Below are 21673 nucleotides of genomic sequence, written 5' to 3'. Positions count from 1 at the left end.
TACTGGTAAGACAAGCTGTTATATACTTTTCTCTTGAGGGATAATGGCAACCTGCTGTTCATAATCTGAGAATGCCTGCCAAACGCACCCCAGCCCATTCTTATTCTTCTGATTATTTTTAGTCTCATGATCCGGATCCGCAGTCGCTACCTGTCCCAAGTAGATGTATTCCCTTACCTCTTCCAGTGCCTCGCTACCTATTGTAAACTGCTGTTCTCTTCCGAGACTGTTAAACATTACTTTAGTTTTCTGCAGATTAATTTTTAGACCCACCCTTCGGCTTTGCCTCTCCAGGTCAGTGAGCATGCATTGCAATTGGTCCCCTGAGTTACTAAGCAAGGCAATGTCATCAGCGAATCGCAAGTTACTAAGGTATTCTCCATTAACTCTTATCCCCAATTCTTCCCAATCCAGGTCTCTGAATACCTCCTGTAAACACGCTGTGAATAGCATTGGAGAGATCGTATCTCCCTGCCTGACGCCTTTCTGTATTGGGATTTTGTTGCTTTCTTTATGGAGGACTTCGGTGGCTGTGGAGCCGCTATAGATATATTTCAGTGTTTTTACATACGGCTCGTCTACACCCTGATTCCGCAATGCCTCCAGGACTACTGAGGTTTCGACTGAATCAAACGCTTTCTCGTAATCAATGAAAGTTATATATAGGGGTTGGTGATATTCCGCACATTGCTCTATCACCTGATTGATAGTGTGAATATTATCTATTGTTGAGTTGCCTTTGCGGAATCCTGCCTGGCCCTTTGGTTGACGGAAGTCTAAGGTGTTCCTGTTTCTATTTGCAATTACCTTTGTAAATACTTTGTAGGCAACGGACAGTAAGCCGATCAGCCTATGGCGTCCCCTTTCTTATGGATAATATTATGTTAGCGTTTTTCCAAGATTCCGGTACGCTCGAAGTCATGAGGCATTGCGTGTACAGGGCGGCCAGTTTTTCTAGAACAATCTGCCCACCATCCTTCAACAAATCTGCTGTTACCTGATCCTCCCCAGCTGCCTTCCCCCTTTGCATAGCTCCCAAGGCTTTCTTTTCTTCTTCCGGCGTTACTTGTGCGATTTCAAATTTTTCTAGACTATTTTCTCTCCCATTATCGTCGTGGCTGCCACTGGTACTGTATAAATCTCTATATAACTCTAAAGCCACTTCAACGATTTCATTCGTATTAGTAATGATATTGGCGGCTTTGTCTCTTAACGCATACATCTGATTCTTGCCTAATCCTAGTTTCTTCTTCACCGCTTTTAGGCTTCCTCCGTTCCTGAGTGCATGTTCTATTCTATCCATATTATGCTTCCTTATGTCAGCTGTCTTACGCTTGTTGATTAACTTGAAAAGTTCTGCCGGTTCCATTCTAGCTGTAGGGTTAGAGGCTTTCATACATTGGCGTTTCTTGATCAGATCTTTCGTCTCCTGCGATAGCTTACTGGTATCCTGTCTAACGGAGTTGCCACCGACTTCTATTGTAGACTCCTTAATGATGCCCATAAGATAGTCGTTCATTGCTTCAACACTAAGGTCCTCTTCCTGTGTTAAAGCCGAATACCTGTTCTGTAGCTTGATCCGGAATTCGGCGGCTGTACTGGTGCTGAAACCCGGAAATTGTCGATATCCTCGCCTTCCTCAACTACAAACGGGGAGGGGGGGGGGTTGACAGAAGACCAATGGGCCCCGGGTGCCAGACGACCTAGCTACGCCACTGCATAGATGGCTTTATATGAGTCCGTAAAGCTGCTGTGGATATCGATATGTTTTAGTTCGGCAAGAGCGGTCGCCCTACAGTGCGCGTGCTTGTGTGTGTGTGTGTGTTGCGTGCGTATGCTCGTGTGTGTGTTGCGTACGTGTATGTGTGTGTGTTGCGTGCGTGTGTGTGTGTGTGTTGCGTGCGTATGCTCGTGTGTGTGTGTGTGTGTGTGTGTGTGTGTGTGTGTGTGTGTGTGTGTGTGTGTGTGTGTGTGTGTGTGTGTGTGTGTGTGTGTGTGTGTGTGTGTGTGTGTGTGTGTGTGTGTGCGCGCGCGCGCGCGCACGCGAGGAGAACTGTGTTTCCTATACCACGGGCTTTTAGTGTTTGCAACGTTTTGCGACTCGATAACGAGAGCTTTGCCCCTTGTCTCTGTTAAGATTTCTTGTGCGTTAAAAAATATGTGTGTTTGAAAAGCAATCGCACTTCCGCGGCGTGGAAGGAACTTTATACCTAATATAAAAGTTTAAGTGAAAATGAAAAAATATTCGGGACCACTTTTGCGACTGTCTTCAGCTAAACGTGTCCAGGTGGCCATACCACTAGGCTGATGCAACGTTCATGAACATGGGAAGGATTTCAGATAGCATGCGTAATTAGAGATCAGTGCAAGAAATAGGTTCCCTCGACTAGACTTTAAGAGGAAGCTTTAGCTCGGGCCAAACTCCGACGCGGCCTATTCAAATACATGCAAAACGCAGAAACGCTTTTTTGAGACAACCCCAGGACCGATTTTAATGAAATTTGTTGCATTTGAAAGAGAAAGGTAAATTCTAGTGTCTGTAGGAAGCGGAATTTCTATTTAGGGCCTGAATTTCGTTAAAATACATTTCAAAGATTCGGAAGTGCGAAAAAATATAGAAGCACGAAGTTTACAAATTAATAGCACTGCAGCAAGAACAGATATCGTGGTTCTGTAAACGGAATCCATTAGATCATTCAAAGTGGACAAATACTAGATGTCAATTTATATCTTACATGAATTTGTTACGTTGTGTACAAAGGTGCTGCAAAAGTTGTATGTGCATATTACTGGATTTCTTTAGATGCATATGCAACATGTCAAGTTTGTCCGCTTTAGATGTACTATGCGAAGCAATTCAGAGAATTGTGATATCATTTTTCATTGCTGCGTCAGAGTTGTAAACTTGAGAGTTTCGTATTCTGAAATTTTGCGATTTTTATAAAAAAATTGAAGAGCTAAATCAGAAATTCGAAACCAGCAGTCACTAGATTTTAAAGTTTTCTTTCAAATACAACAAACCTCGTCACATTTTATGCAGTGGTTGCCGAGAAAAACGAATTCTTCTTTTACATGTATTTAGATAGCAGCACCCGAGCTAGAGCTTCCTCTTAAAATTCAGAGCCGTTTCGCTATGTGAAGATGGAAGACCAGCCAAGCTGTGTTGCTCAACAGCTATATTAAGTTTTGTAGGCTGGTCATGCTATATTGTTTGAATAAAGGCACAAACACACAATTTCGTTGTTTGTTCCGTCTTTGTTTTATTTATTTTTTGCACTTTTTGTTTCTCTTACTTCATTTTTCTATTTCTTACTATTATTTTATTTTTATACATAGACGCTGACGTTCCGACACGCATCGTCATATACTAGCGTTCGGGCGACAGGCGCATTGTTTTTGTCAACAGCATAACGTTTGTTCCATCTTTTTTTCTTAATGTTTATTTTTTCATTTGATATTTATTTTTGTTTTCTTTTCCTTTTCTTTTCTTGCTCCTATTTTTTCACTTTTCCATTATTTTTTTACTTTATACATATACTGACATTTCGACAAGCATCGAGCCCATAGAGGTATGTGCCATTGAGCTTGGACCCCTTCTGCACAATCACCAGGATCGGCCCCCATGATGGTTTGTTTTTGTCAACGTCACCGACACATTTTTTTCCAGATCCTAGCCACAGACAGCTTCCCCGTAAAAATAAACTTGCTGTACGCGCTCCCGCGCGCTAGCTACCTGAACGACGGTGGTATACGAATACGGATGCAGGAGCCCTGAAAACTCAAGCTCATTTCATGGCTAAATAGAGGCAAAAAAGACACAACACACAATCCGACTCACTGTTCTTTACTATAACAAAAAGAATGAATTCACAATTGAATATGAGTGTAATTTTTTCTATTTTATCATTAGAACGAGACACATCGTTGGGATGACTGTACATGGGTGCTAAAACAAGCTCGATTTGATCACGTAAAATAAAATATAGCAAAATGTTTATGCAGTACTAGGTTTATCTGTCTTGGGTGGGTATTCTATAAAATTTTAATAAACATCGGCGATGATCATTTTCTTTGAAACGTCTCTAAAATGTTCCAAATTTGGCAATTTTTCGCAAATTTGCCCTTTTGGGGATTTTTTAACGAAATAAATACGTGGCTTAGTTGCATACTTATTTCTTTAGCTTGCGATAAAATTTATGAATATTTGTCAGACATATATTTCAGCTTCATCGCCTTAGCTAAAATGCCACCCCCCCACCTAAAAAAAGATAATGATTTTGTGTTTAGTCAGAGGAAGTTGCTCAAGATCCAAAGTTAGGCAATTATTCAAGAACATAGTGCGGGTGAGATGAATTGAACTTCGCGTGGGCCAATAATACCAGTGGTGTGGAATCTCCAAGTAATATTTGGCGGGGTACAATGCGTTAATTTGATAAGCCTTCTAATTTGTAAAATCTGCAAGCCGTCAAAACGCTAAAAAAATTATGAAGTTTTACATGCCAAAATCACTTTCTGATTATGGGACACGCCGTAGTGGAGGACTTCGGAAATTTCGACCACCTGGGGTTCTTTAACGTGCGCCTAAATCTAAGTACACGAGTGTTTTCGCCCCCGTCGAAATGCGGCCGCCGTGGCCGTGATTCGATCCCGCGAGCTCGTGCTCAGCAGCCTAACACCATAGCCACTGAAAAACCATGGCGGGTCTTAAAACGCTGGTATCAATCGTCACTTACAGCGCACACATAGACGGAGGACAAAAAAGGACGACAAAAAGGACAGCGCTTGTCTACGTTGTCCTCCGTCTATGTATGCGCTGTAAGTGACGATTGATACCATGGAATACCAACTAGCCCGTACTCAAACCTTGCGTAAAACGCTCTTTCCCACCTTTAGTTAAATAACAATATTTTTTAAAAAGAAATCCTTTATACACGCCTTTATACACGGATAAAATCCCCATGTGTACTAGACAGATCCAGCATGCGCACTCAGGTGCGTGTCCTAACGTTTCTTTATGGAGGCGTGTCAATCGGAATGTAAGAAAAAAAAAATCATGCGCCATTCCACTCAGTGAAGGTGGATGACCAGCGAAGCTGTTTAAGCACACGGGACAAAGGTGACACAGAATTTTGAACAAAACGGTACGAACTCATTTAGCATGAGCGTGGACGACGGGACCGCCACCCCGAGGAGCCGGAGGAAAGTAGACACGCGTGACGTTTGGACGGGACCGCCACTACGCGAGAGCGGAAGGAGATACGCAAGCGCTTGGAACGCCGACAAAGAGAGGGCAGTGAGAACGTAGACACGGCCGACGCGGGTCAAAGTGCAGTATCTCGTCTTATCAGCTTAATATCTCATACAGGTGCTGTTTGGACCCAAGATATTAAACTTATGGGAGTGCAAGCTGCAAGTTGGTGGAGTGCTTGAAGCTTGCTTCAGCTCCGCCGTGGGTCGGCCCGGCATTGCCCTATCTCCGGAATCGGGCCACGGTTTTTGCACCCGCAGACCAAAAATGAATGGAATCCTAGCCTTAAACAGCGTCGCTGTAGAAAATAAATACAGAATAAAAGAAAATACAAACTAAGACGGGCTGCGTAGGCTGCAAAATAAGACGGGCTGTAGTCCCCCGCTACACGTGCCGACTATACCTGAGCACTACAGCGATTGCACTGCGCGGTGGAGCGGTGGCACGAAACTACGCTGAGCGAGGTTCAGGGACGAACAATTAACATCGCTCCTAAAACAAGAATAAAAGTGAGGTAACGGTGGAATTGTAATGCTAGCAAAAATGGCCTATCTAATGCACTTTGTGTTATATGATGACATGGAACGCCTCATAGCAAAAATCACGGCTGAAAGTGGACGAAAACCGATATTTTGCCATGTTTGTTACGTTTTTTTTTTAGAAAAGCTACAATACACCGGCGCAAGAGAATTTTCAGAGTAAGGTAGAGCTCTAGGACAATCAGGTAAAATAATTACACTGAATTATTCGATAGTAATTTTGCCTATAAAGAGATGGTCAATTTGGCAAAATGTTGCCCAAATTTGGAGCTCCTAAACCTCTTTTTCGGCGGAAGTTGCCAGGAAACACCCCTATGGATTGAAGACAAACCTTTGTAGGTTCACCAGACAAAGTTGTGTAGCGTTACAGAACAAAATTATTTCAATATTAATTTTCTTGTAAAACCATGTTTTACGTACTTGAAGCCTGCTTTGCAGTTATCTCACGCGACAAGTACCGGTGGCGACTGCAAGCGTAGCTTGAGCTGAAATGCGTCGGCGTGCGGCGTTTCCCACTTGAACTCGACATCGCATTTAGTTAGATGTGTCAGCGGCGTAGCGATGCATGAAAAGTCCTTGACAAAGCGCCTACGTAGCAGGTGCACATGCCAAGAAATCTGCGCAATGCTTTTTTGTCGACGGGCTGCTGGAACTTTGCGATAGCAGCTGTCTCCAGCGGGTCGGGGGGGACTCCAGATTTGCTGATGACGTGTCCCAGGAACAACAGCTCTTCGTACGCAAAGCGACACTTTTCCAGTTTCAAAGTTAGTCCGCAGGACTAGCGTGTCTTTAGTACTGTTTCAAGCTTGTGCTGCAAGTGCTCGTCTAAACTTGCAGAAAAAACGACGACGTCATCCAAGTAGGCGAGGCAGGTCTGCCACTTCGACCCTGCTAACACCGTGTCAATCACGCGCTGGAACGTTGCAGGCACCGAGCACAGTCCGAATGGCATGACCTTGAACTCATAGACGCCGTCTGGCGTGAAGAAGGCAGTCTTTTCGCGATCTCTCTCGTCGACTTCTATTTGCCAGACTTATGATCCATTAACGAGAAGCATTTACTGTTGAAGAGCCGACTCAATGCGTCATCTATTCGTGGGAGGGGGTATACGTCCTTCTTCGTGATCTTGTTCAGTCGACGATAATCGATGCAGAAACGTAGGGTTCCGTCCTTTTTCTTTACCAGGACGACAGGAGATGCCCACGAGCTTTTCGAAGGCTGGATGATGTCGTCGCGCAGCATTTCGTCGACTTGTTGTCTTATAGCTTCACGTTCTCGCGTCGAAACTCGCAAGGGCTCTGGCGAAGTAGTCGAGCGCACTCTTCGGTTATTATGCGATGATTTGCAAATGGTGTTTGTCGAATCCTCGATGAGGTCGAAAAGCAGTCTTTGTATCGTCGGAGCAGACTTCTGAGCTGTTGCTGCTTAATCATGGGGAGACTTGGATTTATGTCGAAGTCTGGTTCGGGAACTATGGTCGTCACGGTACATGCGGCAGAATCCGAGAGGACAGACGCATTGCTGGTTTCCAGAATTTCTTCGATGTACGCGATTGTCGTGCCCTTGTTGATGTGCTTGAACTCCTGGCTGAAGTTTGTCAGCAACACTTTCGCTTTTGACCCTCCGGTTGCTCAGTGGCTATGGTGTTGGGATGCTAAGCACGAGGTCGCGGGATCGAATCCCGGCCACGGCGGCCGCATTTCGATGGGGGCGAAATGCGAAAACACCCATGTACTTTGATTTAGGTGCACGTTAAAGAACCCCAGGTGGTCTAAATTTCCGGAGTCCTCCACTACGGCGTGCCGCATAATCCGAAAGTGGTTTTGGCACGTAAAACCCTATAATTTAATTAACTTTCGCTTTTCCTCCGTGCGGTCGAGCGATCCCTCTTGCTACGCAAATTTCACGGTCTAGCAGTAGATGTTCACCCTCGATGACGCCTTCTACGTCTGCAAGTGTTTCGGTGCCGACGGAAATGACAATGCTGGAGCGGGGCGGGATGCTGACTACATTTTCGAGCAAACTCAAGGCATGGTGACTACGAGAGTTCTACGGTGGTATCGCTTAATCTTCGGGTAGCGTTATCGACTCCGACTTCAGGTCGATGACTTCGCCGTGTTGGTTCAGGAAGTCCATGCCGAGAATTACATCTCGTGAACACGGTTGGAGGATAACGAAGGTGGCAGAGCAGGTGCGGTCATTAACGGTAATTCTGGCCATGCAGATTACAGTCGGTGTTATAAGCAGTGGCGTAGCAACAGGGGGGGCCGGGGGGCCGTGGGCCCCGGGTGCAAGGAGCCAGTGAGGGGCGGGGGGGGTGTCATATACGTCTGAAGACACCCCTCTTTCAGCCAGCTACACCCGGGGAGGGGGGTGACAGAAGACCTATGGGCCCCGGGTGCCAGACGACCTAGCTACGCCACTGGTTATAAGGTGTCCTCCAGCTGTCCGGATTTGAGGGCCTTTACATGCAGTCTTAAGTTTCTTCAATTTGGCGGCAAGGGGTCCACTCATCACGGAGTAGTAGGCTCCTGTGTCCATTGAGGCAGTGACTGCGTGGCCATAGAGAAGTACCTCGAGGTCGGTGGCTCTTTGTCTTGCGTTGCAGTTAGGTCTTGGCGTCGGATCACGGCTGCGTCGCGCTGACGTGTGGCTGGTACGTTGCGTCGACAGGGCTTTGGTAGGTGCATTCTTGCCATCCAGACTTCGTCGGGATGGCGGCGTGTCGTTGTTATGTCGTCGAGATAGTGTCTTCGCACCTTCATCGGTGGCGGAGGATCTTCGTAAGTTCAACGAACAGCAACGGCACCTCCATCGGTTGCTGCTTTTAGTTTTCTGGACATGGGCTGACGGACTGGCCCTGGGCTGGTGCAGTATATCGACGGCGCTGCGGCGACAGATAACGGCCTGGTGACGGTGAACGGGACGGTCGTCGAGAACTCCACTGAGTGGCGGCGAAGTAGTTGGCGATGTCACGTGGGCTGTTGTTGTTGACGCAGCGCGTTGACGGCGAACCCTCGCAGTCCCAAGTCGCGGTATGGGCATCGGTGGTACACATGGCCGGCTTCCCCGCAATGGTAGCAGAGTGGGCGGTGAATGGGGACGTGCCAAATGTCTGCCTTCCTCAGGGTGTTTTGCTGGCCGACAGGTGGGCGAGGTGGCGCCGGCGGCAGTGGCGGCCTCTGGCGACGGAATCGCGGCGTCTTGGGGGTGTTACGTTTCGCCTACGACGCGCGGTAAAGCCAGCGCGGATGCAACGTACGCCGGAGCTTCGTTCAAAGCGGCGGACATTTTGGCCCGTTCGGAGCGGCCGCGACGCATCCCCGCCGAGCGCGTCCCGGCATGTTCAGTGCCACGTGTCTTTGTGTGTGCGTGTGTGTGTGTGTGTGTGCCCACGCTTGTCAAAGCGCGGCATCTGGGGAGAGGAGCTCCCCCAGTGTGAAGCGAGGAGGTCTGAACGGCGCCGGCCCGGCTGATGCGTCACCTCCTTGTCTCTACATGTCTTTCAGTCCGTCCGTGCCTCGCTGTCACGTGGTGTCATCTCGTGACCTTCCTTCTTGCCCGCGACGCCAAGAGTATAAGAGCAGCTGCCCCCGGACGCCAGGAGAGAGGCTCCGATTTCTTCTGTTGAGTAACGTGCTCTCCCGTCTCTCTACTTCGGTCGACCTGACCGCCCGCTCTTTGCGATGCTAGAATAAACAAGTTGTTCTGTTAGCAGTCGCCTCATGCTTTGCTGGGACCTTCGGATGCTTCCAGTGTGCCCCAGGCCGCCAGGCCAACGCTACCCTTGGGGCTTGCGACCCATTTGCAACAACGGGCGCCAACGGTCCGGTTGCAACAACGGGTGTCAGCACTGAGGTTCCAACAGCTGGTGGCAGCGCTGAGATTCCAACAGCCGGTGCCATCGGGGCGGGATCCAAACATCTGGTTGCCAGCGGTGAGATCGCGACAACGGAGGCCAGCAGCGAAGATATGCGGTTGACTGTATGCTGAGCAGCACAACGACCATCCGGGAGCAGTGCAACGAGCCCTGTGTGATGACTGGTTGTCTGCAGCGGAACGACTGCGCTGAATTCTTGGCTGCGAGGTTTGGTGAGTGCGGGACTTCTTCTGAGTTTTGCCAGGCTTTTGTTAGTGTCAGAAACAGAGCTGGTAATTGTGGTTGTCGTTGCTGCCGGGTTAGTTTGCGGCAAGACGATAGTAGGCAGTAGAGAAAGCAGCATTCAGAGCAGCCATGGATTTGAAGTCGTTGCGCAAACCGAAATTGTTGGAGCTTGCAAGAGAGTTGGGTCTGGATGTCACAGACAAACTCAGAAAACCAGAACTGCTAAGGGCTATTCTTGAGTTAGGAGCTGAGGATGACGAGCTGTCGGAATGCCTTGAGACCATTGAGGAGAGGGAGACGGCAAAAAGACAGGAGCGCGAACTTAGAGAACGAAAAGAACGAAAAGAGAAAGAAAAAGAAGAGCGCGATCACGCTTTGGAAATGAAGCGTCTCGAGGTGGAGATGGAACGCGCTCGTAATGGAAGTCAGGCACACGGTGCAGGAGAACGAGTATTGTTTAAAATGACTGACCTGATGCGGCCGTTTAAGCTTGGAGAGGACATTGGTTTGTTCCTGGTTAACTTTGAGCGAACGTGCGAGAAGCAGGGGTTCTCTCGGGAAACGTGGCCACAGCGCTTGCTCACTTTGTTACCCGGCGAGGCGGCCGACGTAGTCGCTCGCTTGGAGAGAGAGGAGGCAGAGGATTTCGACAAAGTGAAATCGAGTCTGCTAAAAAAGTACAGGCTGTCAGCGGAGGCGTTCCGTCGGAAGTTTCGAGAAAATGAGAAGGGCAAAAGTGAGTCATATACAGAGTTTGCCTACAGGCTAATGTCAAACATGCAGGAGTGGCTCAAAGAAGAGAAAGCGTTTGGTGACCACGAGAAAGTTCTGCAGTGTTTCGGGCTAGAACAGTTTTATAGTCGGTTACCTGAGAACGTGCGGTACTGGGTCTTGGATAGGCCAGACGTTAGTACGGTGGCTAGAGCCGCTGAGCTAGCCGAAGAGTTTGTGACGCGTCGGGCTCGCGGAGCTAAGGACGGTCAAAAGGGTGAATTTGGCTCCAAGTTTGAGAGGCCGAAGTTCACGCCCATGAGAGCAAAGGGGGACACACGTAGTGCGGATGCGAGTGAAAGCAGTCCGACCGAACGTAAGGAGACGGCGGCAGCCGAAGCCGAACGCAGAAAGCGGTTCGAGGCGAGGCAAGTGCGCGTGTGTTATACGTGCCAGAAGCCGGGTCACTTTTCGGCGCAGTGTCCGGAAACAAAAACAAAAGTAGTGTTTTTGTCATTATGCAGCACTGACGAGAACATGAAGCTTCTCGAGCCTTACATGCGAGACCTCCTCGTGAACGGGAAAGAGTGCCGAGTGCTTCGCGATTCCGCAGCTACGATGGATGTAGTTCACCCCTCTTACGTAGAACCCGATATGTTCACGGGCGAGTGCGCATGGATCAAGCAAGCCGTGGAAGCTCATAGCGTGTGTCTGCCCGTAGCAAAAGTGCTTATTGAAGGACCTTTCGGAGCACTTGAGACGGAGGCGGCAGTGTCATCTATGCTGCCCCCCCCCCCCCCCCCCCCCCCCAGTATCCGTACCTATTTTCGAACAGGTCCGATCACCTCCTGCGCGAGAAGGGGCTTTTGTTTGGTGAGGCTAGCGTTCAGGCCTTAACCAGATCGAAGGTTCGGGAGCTCGCTGCAAAGGCGGTAGTTGCGGGGCCGACGTTGTCGAACGATGAGAAAGGGTCAGAGGCGCAGCAAGCTGATATTCAGAGCACGCCCGAACTGAATAAAATTGAGCCTGTAGCGTTAAAGGCACCAGATACTGGAGAGGAAATGCCCGACACGGGAAAGTTAGAAGAGCTATCTGAAGATTTGCTCATCGCGCCTACGTCAGACGGACTTAATAGGTTGCTAAAAGTCAGCCGGTCGGCTTTGATAGCCGAGCAAAAGAAGGATGGCAGCCTAGAAAACATACGCTGCATTGTCAAGGAAGGTATCGCCAAGAAAAATGCTCGCTTTGTGGAAAGAGGTGGGGTCCTGTACCGGAAGTATGTAGACCGCAGGGGAGTGGAGTTCGATCAGCTGATCGTGCCTCAGTGCTACCGTCAGGATCTGTTGCGCTTGTCTCATGGGGGTTCGTGGTCCGGACACCTAGGAGTTAAGAAAACTAAGGACCGTCTCTTGCAAGAGTACTATTGGCCAGGGTGTTTTCGGGACGCAGACCACTTTGTGAAGACATGCGACACCTGTCAGCGGGTGGGCAAACCAGGGGACAAATCGAGGGCGCCGTTGAAGTTGGTACCTATCATTACGGAGCCTTTTAGACGGCTCGTTATTGATACAGTGGGACCTCTGCCGGTAACAGCCACGGGGTACAGACACATTTTGACTGTGATCTGCCCAGCGACAAAGTTCCCTGAAGCAGTGCCGCTTAAAGAACTCAGCTCAGTTGAGATAGTCAATGCACTACTGTCCACATTTGCGCGAGTTGGTTTTCCTGCGGAAATCCAATCAGATCAGGGCACAGTGTTTACTAGCGCTTTGACGACAAGTTTTCTTGAAAGGTGTGGGGTAAAGCTGTTACACAGCTCAGTGTACCACCCCCAGTCGAATTCCGTTGAGAAGCTCCACTCCGTCATGAAGCGCGTGTTGAGAGCCTTGTGGTTTGAAGAACAAACTGACTGGGAACTGTTTCTGCCTGGAGTGATGTTTGCATTGAGGACCGCGCCGCATGCGGCTACAGGGTTTTCGCCAGGTGAGCTAGTGTACGGTCGCTCGCTGCGATCTCCGCTTCGCATGCTTCGAAACGGATCACTGCCCTCTCCAATGGCTGCAGACTATCTCTTTCACAAATGGCCGCCTCCTGCGCTGGAGCCTCGCTTTGCAACAATATTCCTTTGAGGTGCGTTACAAAAAGGGGAGTCTCAACGGTAACGCCGATGGCTTAAGTCGAAGCCCCTAACGAGGGAATCAGCCTCAAAATTGTTTGTTATTGATGTTTTTCTTCCTGAGGCAGGATTTTTAACATATTGCTTTTGTGTAGTGTTTCAAAGTGATGATGTGCTTTCTAGTGCAATTTTCCAATTTGTGGACGCGTTCTGAGTGCTGCTATAGACTACTGTCAGGAACTAGGCAGTAGTATAAAAGGGGAAAGAGCCTGGCATGGCTTAGTGAGGGTTGTGCCGTGCTTGCTGACTGAGCGGCTGAGTTTCGGCGCAGTTCTAACGCTTGCTGGGAAAGAGAACAAAAATGGCAACTCTCCTGAAGTCACTTTGCAGTGTCCTGTGTGAACAACGTGAGAACGAGGCCTTCTCGGTGCGCTGCGCTCAAGAAACGCCGAGGGACGACCGACTTCGGTTATGAGCATCATCGAGCGACATCCCTCCGGACAGCGGATGCAGTCCCCTGACCATCGGGATCTCCCTCCCCCGGCGGGGCGGTCTGTTACGTTTCGCCTACGACGCGCGGTAAAGCCAGCGCGGATGCAACGTACGCCGGAGCTTCGTTCAAAGCGGCGGACATTTTGGCCCGTTCGGAGCGGCCGCGACGCATCCCCGCCGAGCGCGTCCCGGCATGTTCAGTGCCACGTGTCTTTGTGTGTGCGTGTGTGTGTGTGTGTGTGCCCACGCTTGTCAAAGCGCGGCATCTGGGGAGAGGAGCTCCCCCAGTGTGAAGCGAGGAGGTCTGAACGGCGCCGGCCCGGCTGATGCGTCACCTCCTTGTCTCTACATGTCTTTCAGTCCGTCCGTGCCTCGCTGTCACGTGGTGTCATCTCGTGACCTTCCTTCTTGCCCGCGACGCCAAGAGTATAAGAGCAGCTGCCCCCGGACGCCAGGAGAGAGGCTCCGATTTCTTCTGTTGAGTAACGTGCTCTCCCGTCTCTCTACTTCGGTCGACCTGACCGCCCGCTCTTTGCGATGCTAGAATAAACAAGTTGTTCTGTTAGCAGTCGCCTCATGCTTTGCTGGGACCTTCGGATGCTTCCAGTGTGCACCAGGCCGCCAGGCCAACGCTACCCTTGGGGCTTGCGACCCATTTGCAACAACGGGCGCCAACGGTCCGGTTGCAACAACGGGTGTCAGCACTGAGGTTCCAACAGCTGGTGGCAGCGCTGAGATTCCAACAGCCGGTGCCATCGGTGCGGATCAAATAGCGGCCCTGGCGTGGGCGCGGAGGGGGAATCTGGCGGCGGGCGGCGGCGGCGCATGTCATCGCTTCCGGCTGTGGCGCTGGCGGTTGTACGTCAGTAACCTCAAGTGGTCGCTGAACCTTTTCTTTGACGATGTCGGCGATTGAGGCCGCTTGAGGCTGCGACGTATGGAAGAGCTTCTGCAGTTCCTCTCGCACGACCGCTGTGATGGTCTCGCGCAGGTCGTCGGTGCCCACTGGTTGAACTTCGGCGTAGTTCGTTGGGAGCGTGCGTCCGTTGAACTGCCTGTTCCTAATTTCGAGTGTTTTCTCGATGGTTGTTGGCTCGGAAGCAAATTCAGCAACTGTCTTGGGCGGGTTGCGCATCAATCCGGCGAAGAGCTCTTGCTTGATACCCCTCATCAAGAAGCGAAGTTTTTTCTCTTCTGGCATGTCGGGGTCGACGTGTCTGAACAGACGAGTCATCTCCTCCGTGAAGATCGCGATGCTCTCGTTGGTAAGTTGCACTCGGGCTTCTAGCAGAGCTTCAGCCTTTTCCTTGCCCACGACACTCGTAAAAGTTTGCAAGAAGCCATTGCGGAACAGGTCCCATGTTGTCAGGGTCGATTTTCGGTTCTCAAACCACGTTCTGGCGGCGTCTTCTAAGGCGAAGTATAGATGCCGCAGCTTGTCGTCGGAGTTTCAGCTGTTGAATTTGGCGATTCTTTCGTAAGTGTCCAGCCAGGTTTCAGGATCTCCAGTCGATGATCCATGGAAGGTCGGTGGCTCCCTGGGCTGTTGCAGCACAATGGGGGACGCTGGAGCTGCCATTGGGGTTGACTTGGCGACGATTTTCCTGGTCATGCTCCGGGGGCAGTCCTTGTAGCCTGTTGCTACCTCGCTGGTTCTTGGCGACGCTGGCGTTGCCTCTCGCATTCGAGCTTGAGTCAGGGCTTTGTAGGGGCGTCCGGTACATGAACGCAAAGCAACTCCATCAGATGTAACGTAGTAGTGACGGTAAAGAACACAGTAGCAATACTGTGAATGACGAAACTAACTTTTATTGGGCGACCCTGTGCCCACAGAAACAGACTACACTTAAAGCACGACGATAGCGGCACAGACAGTCGGCGATCGTCGAAATCTGATTAGCGGGTCAAGCACGTCGGCTTTTACACATCAGTCATCGAAGGTCCCAGAGTAATCGCTGGTGCCCGCGTGTCTTCCCGAAAGTTGTACACCATTCCCGTTGCGCATACATGAAACCAGAGTACACAAGGTTCGGTGACAACAGACAGCGGATAGAACCATCATAACATTCAAGAAACTTCCGATACATGCAGGCGCGTCGTGCGCTGTGCGATAACATTTGTTAGGCGGCGAAACATGTTCACCTGATAAAAATAAACGAGTACACGTGTCAATATCAAAGGTACACCGCAACTCTAAAGACACATATACATTCATTTATGTGATTTAGTTAATTTTTCTTCATTACAGCAACATAAGGCTTTGTTGTTTCGGCCGCTTCGCATGCATGCTTGTACCCACATTGAGTTCGCACTGTTGTGCACATTTTTTTACACAAGCACCCTCTTTTTTGTCGTATACCCACGTCAGAACAAGTGACTTCCATTTAAGCCACGCATTTTATTTTGTTGTGTTTTGATTTGCTTTTTCCTCTCATCATCGCCTCTTTTAACTCCAAGTGAACGCTGGAAACCGCCTCCCGCTTGCATGATGCCGTTTGCGGTGGTTGTCTATATGCCACTTAAAGGATAGTCCAGAAGAGATTGAAATAATGAATGTATTAATCTTAACAAATCAAAGAGAAGGGAAATGCTTAAGAAGTTCTTATTCAATTATCGCGATAAATGATAAATATATAAATGATAAATGTGTCTGACGTCAAAGCAACCAGTTTCTTCATTTCATGCATACTGGAACGCGCCTCCGAAGATACTGAAACAAGGATGCACAGATAAGACATGTACATACGACGTCGAAAGCTTACGGACCGCGATATCTGAGAAAAAGGTGAATATTTCCGCAGCGTGGCCTACGGATTTCAGACATCTGCTATAGTACACGCAGACAACATAGTGCTGTACAGTTTTACTGGCTGCGGTCACAAACCGCGCGAAAATTCTACGTTTGCTCAGATACCATGGTACGCAAACTTTTGACGCTGACTGTGCTCTGATCGGCGAGTTAGTTGGACGTGCTCCTGTAGCGGCAATGACGAGACAGGCGAACAGAAGCGGAAGGTATACGGTGCTGTCTTTTCGGCTTATGAAATTGCTCACATCGGTGTCCTCCAGATTGTATAGAAAATAACGACACATGCTCGCAGTACTTTACGTTGTGCGCTCTCCGGGCTCAAGAGAACTTTTTCAGCACAGCGATAGATGAAACAAACAAACAAGCAAGAAACAAACAAACAAACAGACTAACTAACAAACAAACACACCAAGAGTCCCGCACAACGACGATAGGAGATTACCCAGGCCATTTGTAGAGTAACAAATTAAGCGGAACCTTCCTGAACGGGAACTGTCTAAGATAAGCGTCGCATTATAAGCCGGTCGGCGTGGTACGGTATGCGTGGTAATGATGCGTATGGGGGTTATGCCGCATTTAACATCGCCCATAAACTTGGCGTAGTGTTCCCTTTGTGTTCCCAAATTTGACTTCGTTTGTAACTGCAATTATGCCAGGGCAGCAGTGTAAGTTTTGCGCCGGTCGTAAAACACACTAATAGCGCTGCTGGACCACTTGCGTACGTAATCTAATGTAAAAAGACACATTTAACCCACCTATTAGGAACGTTGTCTACACGCTAGCCATTATGTTCCCCTAATTTTGCCCAAACATGAACAAGGCGCTTTGTTTAGTTCACCAAAGACACCATGAGAAACAAACTTCGATCCTCGTATATGACAAACAAAAATAGGGAAAAAAACGAAGGTTCGGTAATTATTTGCAACGTTACATTTTAAGCGAGTACATGATCGTTTCGTTTCACATGATGCGACTGGAACGACGAAAAGTTACACTGAAAATTCTCGCTATTTACACGGAAGTTGAAGTTCGCACTTCGCGCAGTTGCTTTAGTAGTCTGGGAAACATTTCGAATAACGGTAGTATGACACCTTGAAGCGACTGAATAAGTAACTTTCTCGCAGAGGTTGCAACGGATCCACACAGATTAAACATTTGTCGCTCGGCTCGGACTTCACCGTGATTCATAAACACCGTGATTCACAGAGTTTGCCGAGAGAATCAGGAAAAGCAACTGAATGCCTTGTGCAACGCATGAAAGTTGTGAAAATGCGGGTATTTAGTAAACGTCTTCAAATCACATAAGCAACATACGCTGTTCAAACTTTCCATATATTTCACCCAAAAAGTGGCCCACATTTTCATAAAAATATCAAATCTCAACTTTTTTCTTCTTCTGCCAGGGAACGGGTGCTAGTGTAACTCTTATGTTGAACTAGTCCAAAATTAACATGGAGAGACCACGTCAGACGTCCCACATGCTGAGAGAAAAAAATTTAAGGCAGTGGTGTTATGGTATTGTAATGGCGCTGCGCATTCGACAATGTTTTTTTTAACGTTTGACGCAAAAACAAAAACACTAAAAAGAAAGCACAAAGACCGCACAGTACAACAACCTGCAAAATGATTGGTAACCAACTGGCCCAACTGTCGACATTCCTGAAGGTCGCTTTCACCAACATATGATGATGCCAGGGAACGGGTGCTAGTGTAACTCTTATGTTGAACTAGTCCAAAATTAACATGGACAGACCACGTCAGACGTCCCACATGCTGACAGAAAAAAATTTAAGGCAGTGCTGTTATGGTATTGTAATGGCGCTGCACATTCGACAATGTGTTTTTTTTTAACGTTTGACGCAAAAACAAAAACACTAAAAAGAAAGCACAAAGACCGCACAGTACAACAACCTGCAAAATGATTGGTAACCAACTGGTCCAACTGTCGACATTCCTGAAGGTCGCTTTCACCAACATATGATAAGTGGTGATTGGTGATTACACAATGAAAGTAAACATACCTTACAGGCCCCCTAGAACCATTGCGTAAGGGAGGAGAGTACAATCAAAGATTATAACATATACAATAATTAGAATACATATGTGAATACGTATACAAAAAAAAAGGAGAGTAAGAAGTGCGCTAACATACAGTAACATATAGCATTACAATGTGCACAAGCAACAAACCGAACGCTTTGGACGTGACAGCTAATTCAGCACTAAACTTTCACACAGTAAACTATAATAGAATTACAGAACGAGCGGGTCATAATTAGGCTATAACAAAGCTGTATTTGACGCGCAGTTGTACATTAATAACGGCAAATGCAATGACACAAATAATACGTTAAGTTATGTAGAGTTGTTTGAAAAAATCGTTGATATAAGAAGCCGGACAGTTTCTTGGTCACTCTAATAAACTATAGTGTTATGAAGGTCGTTCCAAAGGCGAATGGCTCTTGATAGAGCGGCGTAGTCAAATGAGTTAGTGGTGGTGCTGGTAGTGGTGAATTGTAGCAACAGGCGGGTTTAGCCTGGCGAACAAGGCCGGCAATTGCTCCGCCCGAGCGTCTCGCACAATACCGCTGATGGGTTTCACCATATGTCCATCAAACCAGTCTCTCTTAAGAATTCGATGAGGAGACGTGAAGTTTCTTTGCGGGCTATAACTGATCCCTCGGGAAATATAAGGTGTTGCAGGCACGCATGCGGAAGGTCCTTGTTTTGCAGATTTTTCAGGAGAGTGACTCTTTCATCTTGGAATTGCTGGCAGGACCACAAAAAGTGCTCAATGTCTCCTGTCTCGTTGCATGCCGTACAGTTCGGAGAATTGATTCGTCCCGTTTTAAATAACCAGGCCGGTGTATTAGCAGATACTGTCCTTATTCGATACAGAAGTGAGGCTTCCTCTCGGTGCAATCTCTTGGTTACGCAGGGCATATGCGGTGGAACCCAAAGCGACGCAAAGTGATTTCGAATGTCAGATTTTTGCACTTGATTACTCTTTGGAGCCTTGATTTTTGGAGGATGACAGAGCGCTGCGTATGCAAGCGCATCAGCTTTTTCGTTTCCTGAGATACTAATGTGGGAAGGAATCTACTGAAACTTTACTGTGAAGCCTTTGTTGTTGAGTTCTTTCACGATGGCTAGTGATTTGCGTGGGAACTTGAGGGATGGCAAACCACGGTATATTTGTTGTAATGCGGCCTTTGAGTCCGTAAGGACAACCACATTCTGCGGAGGCAAAGTCTTTAATTTGCGCAGAGCAGAAGCTATTGCTACGCCTTCCACAACTGTCGACGAGGCTATGCAGTCCAGACGGCCAGACCACGTATATCTTAGAGAGGGAATATAGAATGCAGCTGCACAGCGGTCTTCGTCTGCCTTGACAGAGCCATATGTGTATACTTGTAGGTGATTCGGGTAAATCGTGTTCAGGTGTTCCAGGACTAATGACTTGGCTTCTGCAGATGGAATGCAGCCCGTTGATTGCAATCGTGGCACACTTAAGTTGCATGTGATGTCCTCGAATGTCCAGGGTGAGTTAGTCTTTCCGTAGATCTGCATAAAATTTAAACGACTGTTGTGACCTGTAATGAGTAGTTTTAAGATGCAGAACTGATGGCGCTGTGTTATGGACGTATTTATGAAATGATAATAGCAGGGGTGTATCACGACGATCATGCAAGGGCTTTAGTGAGAATTCGAGTTTAATTTGTGTTATGCATTTGTTATAGTGATAACAACGCGAAAGAGAACCCGCAGCCCTATTCTGAATAGATAAGAGTTTTTAGATCAAATATTTCTGATGGGGAGATCAGACGGATGCAGCGTATTGAAGCTGAGGTCGAACAAACGTTAGGTAAGCTAGTTTACGAACATTTTAGTAGAATTGTGTAACTTGCGGCGCATGTACCTTAATGATCTCGAAGAATTGGCGTACATGCATGCAATGTGCGTTGACCCCGAAATAGTCGAAGTTAGGTTAATACCAAGATACTTATATTGAGTATCATGAAATATAGTGATGTTATTTATGTGATAAAAAACGTAGAATTAGTATGCTTGCGTCTAAAAGAGATTATTTTACATTTAGAAACGTTAAGCTTCATTAGCCAAGTGTTAAATCAAACAGAAATAAGTTATAGATGTTTTTGAATGATTGTATGATCATCGGCAGCCTTGATGGAACGATAAAAAATGCATGCAGTCGTCCGCAAAAATGCGCACGTGTGAGGAAATGTTATTCGATAACATATTAACGTATATTAGAAATAGTAACGGCCCAATAATGCTTCCTTGTGTTACAACTGCAGTAACGCGTGAAAGAGGAAAGGAAAAATTATTTGCTGCTGTGAATTGCTGACGATTAGATACAAAATTGCCAATCCATGTAAGCGGAAGAGAATCTAGTTTAAGAGTAGACCATTTCAAGATCAAACGGCAATGTACAAAGTGAAACGCTTTTGAAAAGTCTAGAAATGCACAATTACTTTGTAGATCATCTGACATGTTATTATATAAAGTTATGGTTAATTCGAATAATTGGGTCTCACATGAGAAATTTCTCCGTAATCCGTGTTGACTAGCAAAGAAAGATGTTCTGGCTTCCAGGTGGCTGTAGATATTTAATGCAATTACATATTCCAGCATTTTGCAGCATATAGATGTCTATTTTCAGCGATTCACAGGCGGCTCTAACATCACTCTGCAGCACAAAAGGAAAAACAATCTGTGATAGTATAATATACGAAACTCTTAAACACCTCCCAAAGGCAGGCCAAGCGAAGCATGAAATAGCATTCCAGTGGATACCAGGACATTGTAACCTTCTTGGAAACACAGTAGCCGATGACGCTGCACGACAAGCACACCTCAACACGATGTGGTTTCGCTCCCAATATGAAAGAATGAATTACGCTGCATTATAAAGACCACGTCTTTCAACATGTGTAGAAATGCGAGGTTTGACAAGAACTCTAAGAGCTCGGATTTGTATCATATTGATCCGTTTACTGAATCCAAATTTTCGTTGTCATTAGACAGAAATATGGAGACCCTTATTCATCGATTAAAGCTAGGCACTGCTACACAAAACATTTCTTACATGGGATTGGCCGGGCGGAAACCCCCGAATGTGATTGTGGATTTGTAGATGAAGATATACATCACCTCCTTCTAGATTACCCACATCACGACACACCAAGACGCCGACTTAGATGAACCCTAATTACATTAGACAGCAGACCTTTCAGTTTAAAGAAACTTCGAGGTCGTTGGCCAACAACGGCCTTGCAGAAGAGCGCTTTAAAAGAACTAAATTTTTTTTTTCTCGAAGACAGCGGCATGGTTGCCGTTATTAACGCTTTTAATATTCCTTTCATTTCAATGTCACTGTATATATGTGTGTTTGTGGATTATGTTATGTTGACTGTTCTGTTGTGATTATATGCGATAATGAATTTACACGATGTATATGTACCACCCGCTGACTAGAGAATGTAATTTTAGGCGACAGTATTCCCTGTATTTTTGAGACATTTTTCTACTGAACTGTGGAGTCATTTAACTTGTATATTGTATGTATACAATGCATTTCTTACGTCGTAGTGTTACTGTGAAAATGTTGCTTGACAAGTTCTGGTGCTCG

At 47.3% G+C, this 21673-nt stretch overlaps 1 non-coding gene across 1 annotated transcript; it reads left to right on the top strand.

The window, feature by feature from the left end:
* Positions 1-5305: 5305 nt before the first annotated feature.
* Positions 5306-5496, top strand: LOC135909980 (U2 spliceosomal RNA). The gene has a single exon (XR_010566893.1). It is a non-coding gene; the product is annotated as a U2 spliceosomal RNA (small nuclear RNA).
* The last annotated feature ends 16177 nt before the right edge of the window (positions 5497-21673 follow it).

This window comes from Dermacentor albipictus, chromosome 1, assembly GCF_038994185.2.
Source record: "Dermacentor albipictus isolate Rhodes 1998 colony chromosome 1, USDA_Dalb.pri_finalv2, whole genome shotgun sequence".
Classification (NCBI taxonomy): domain Eukaryota; kingdom Metazoa; phylum Arthropoda; class Arachnida; order Ixodida; family Ixodidae; genus Dermacentor; species Dermacentor albipictus.
The sequence above is the reverse complement of the archived record's forward strand: the minus strand, read 5'-3'. Positions and strand labels throughout refer to the sequence as shown.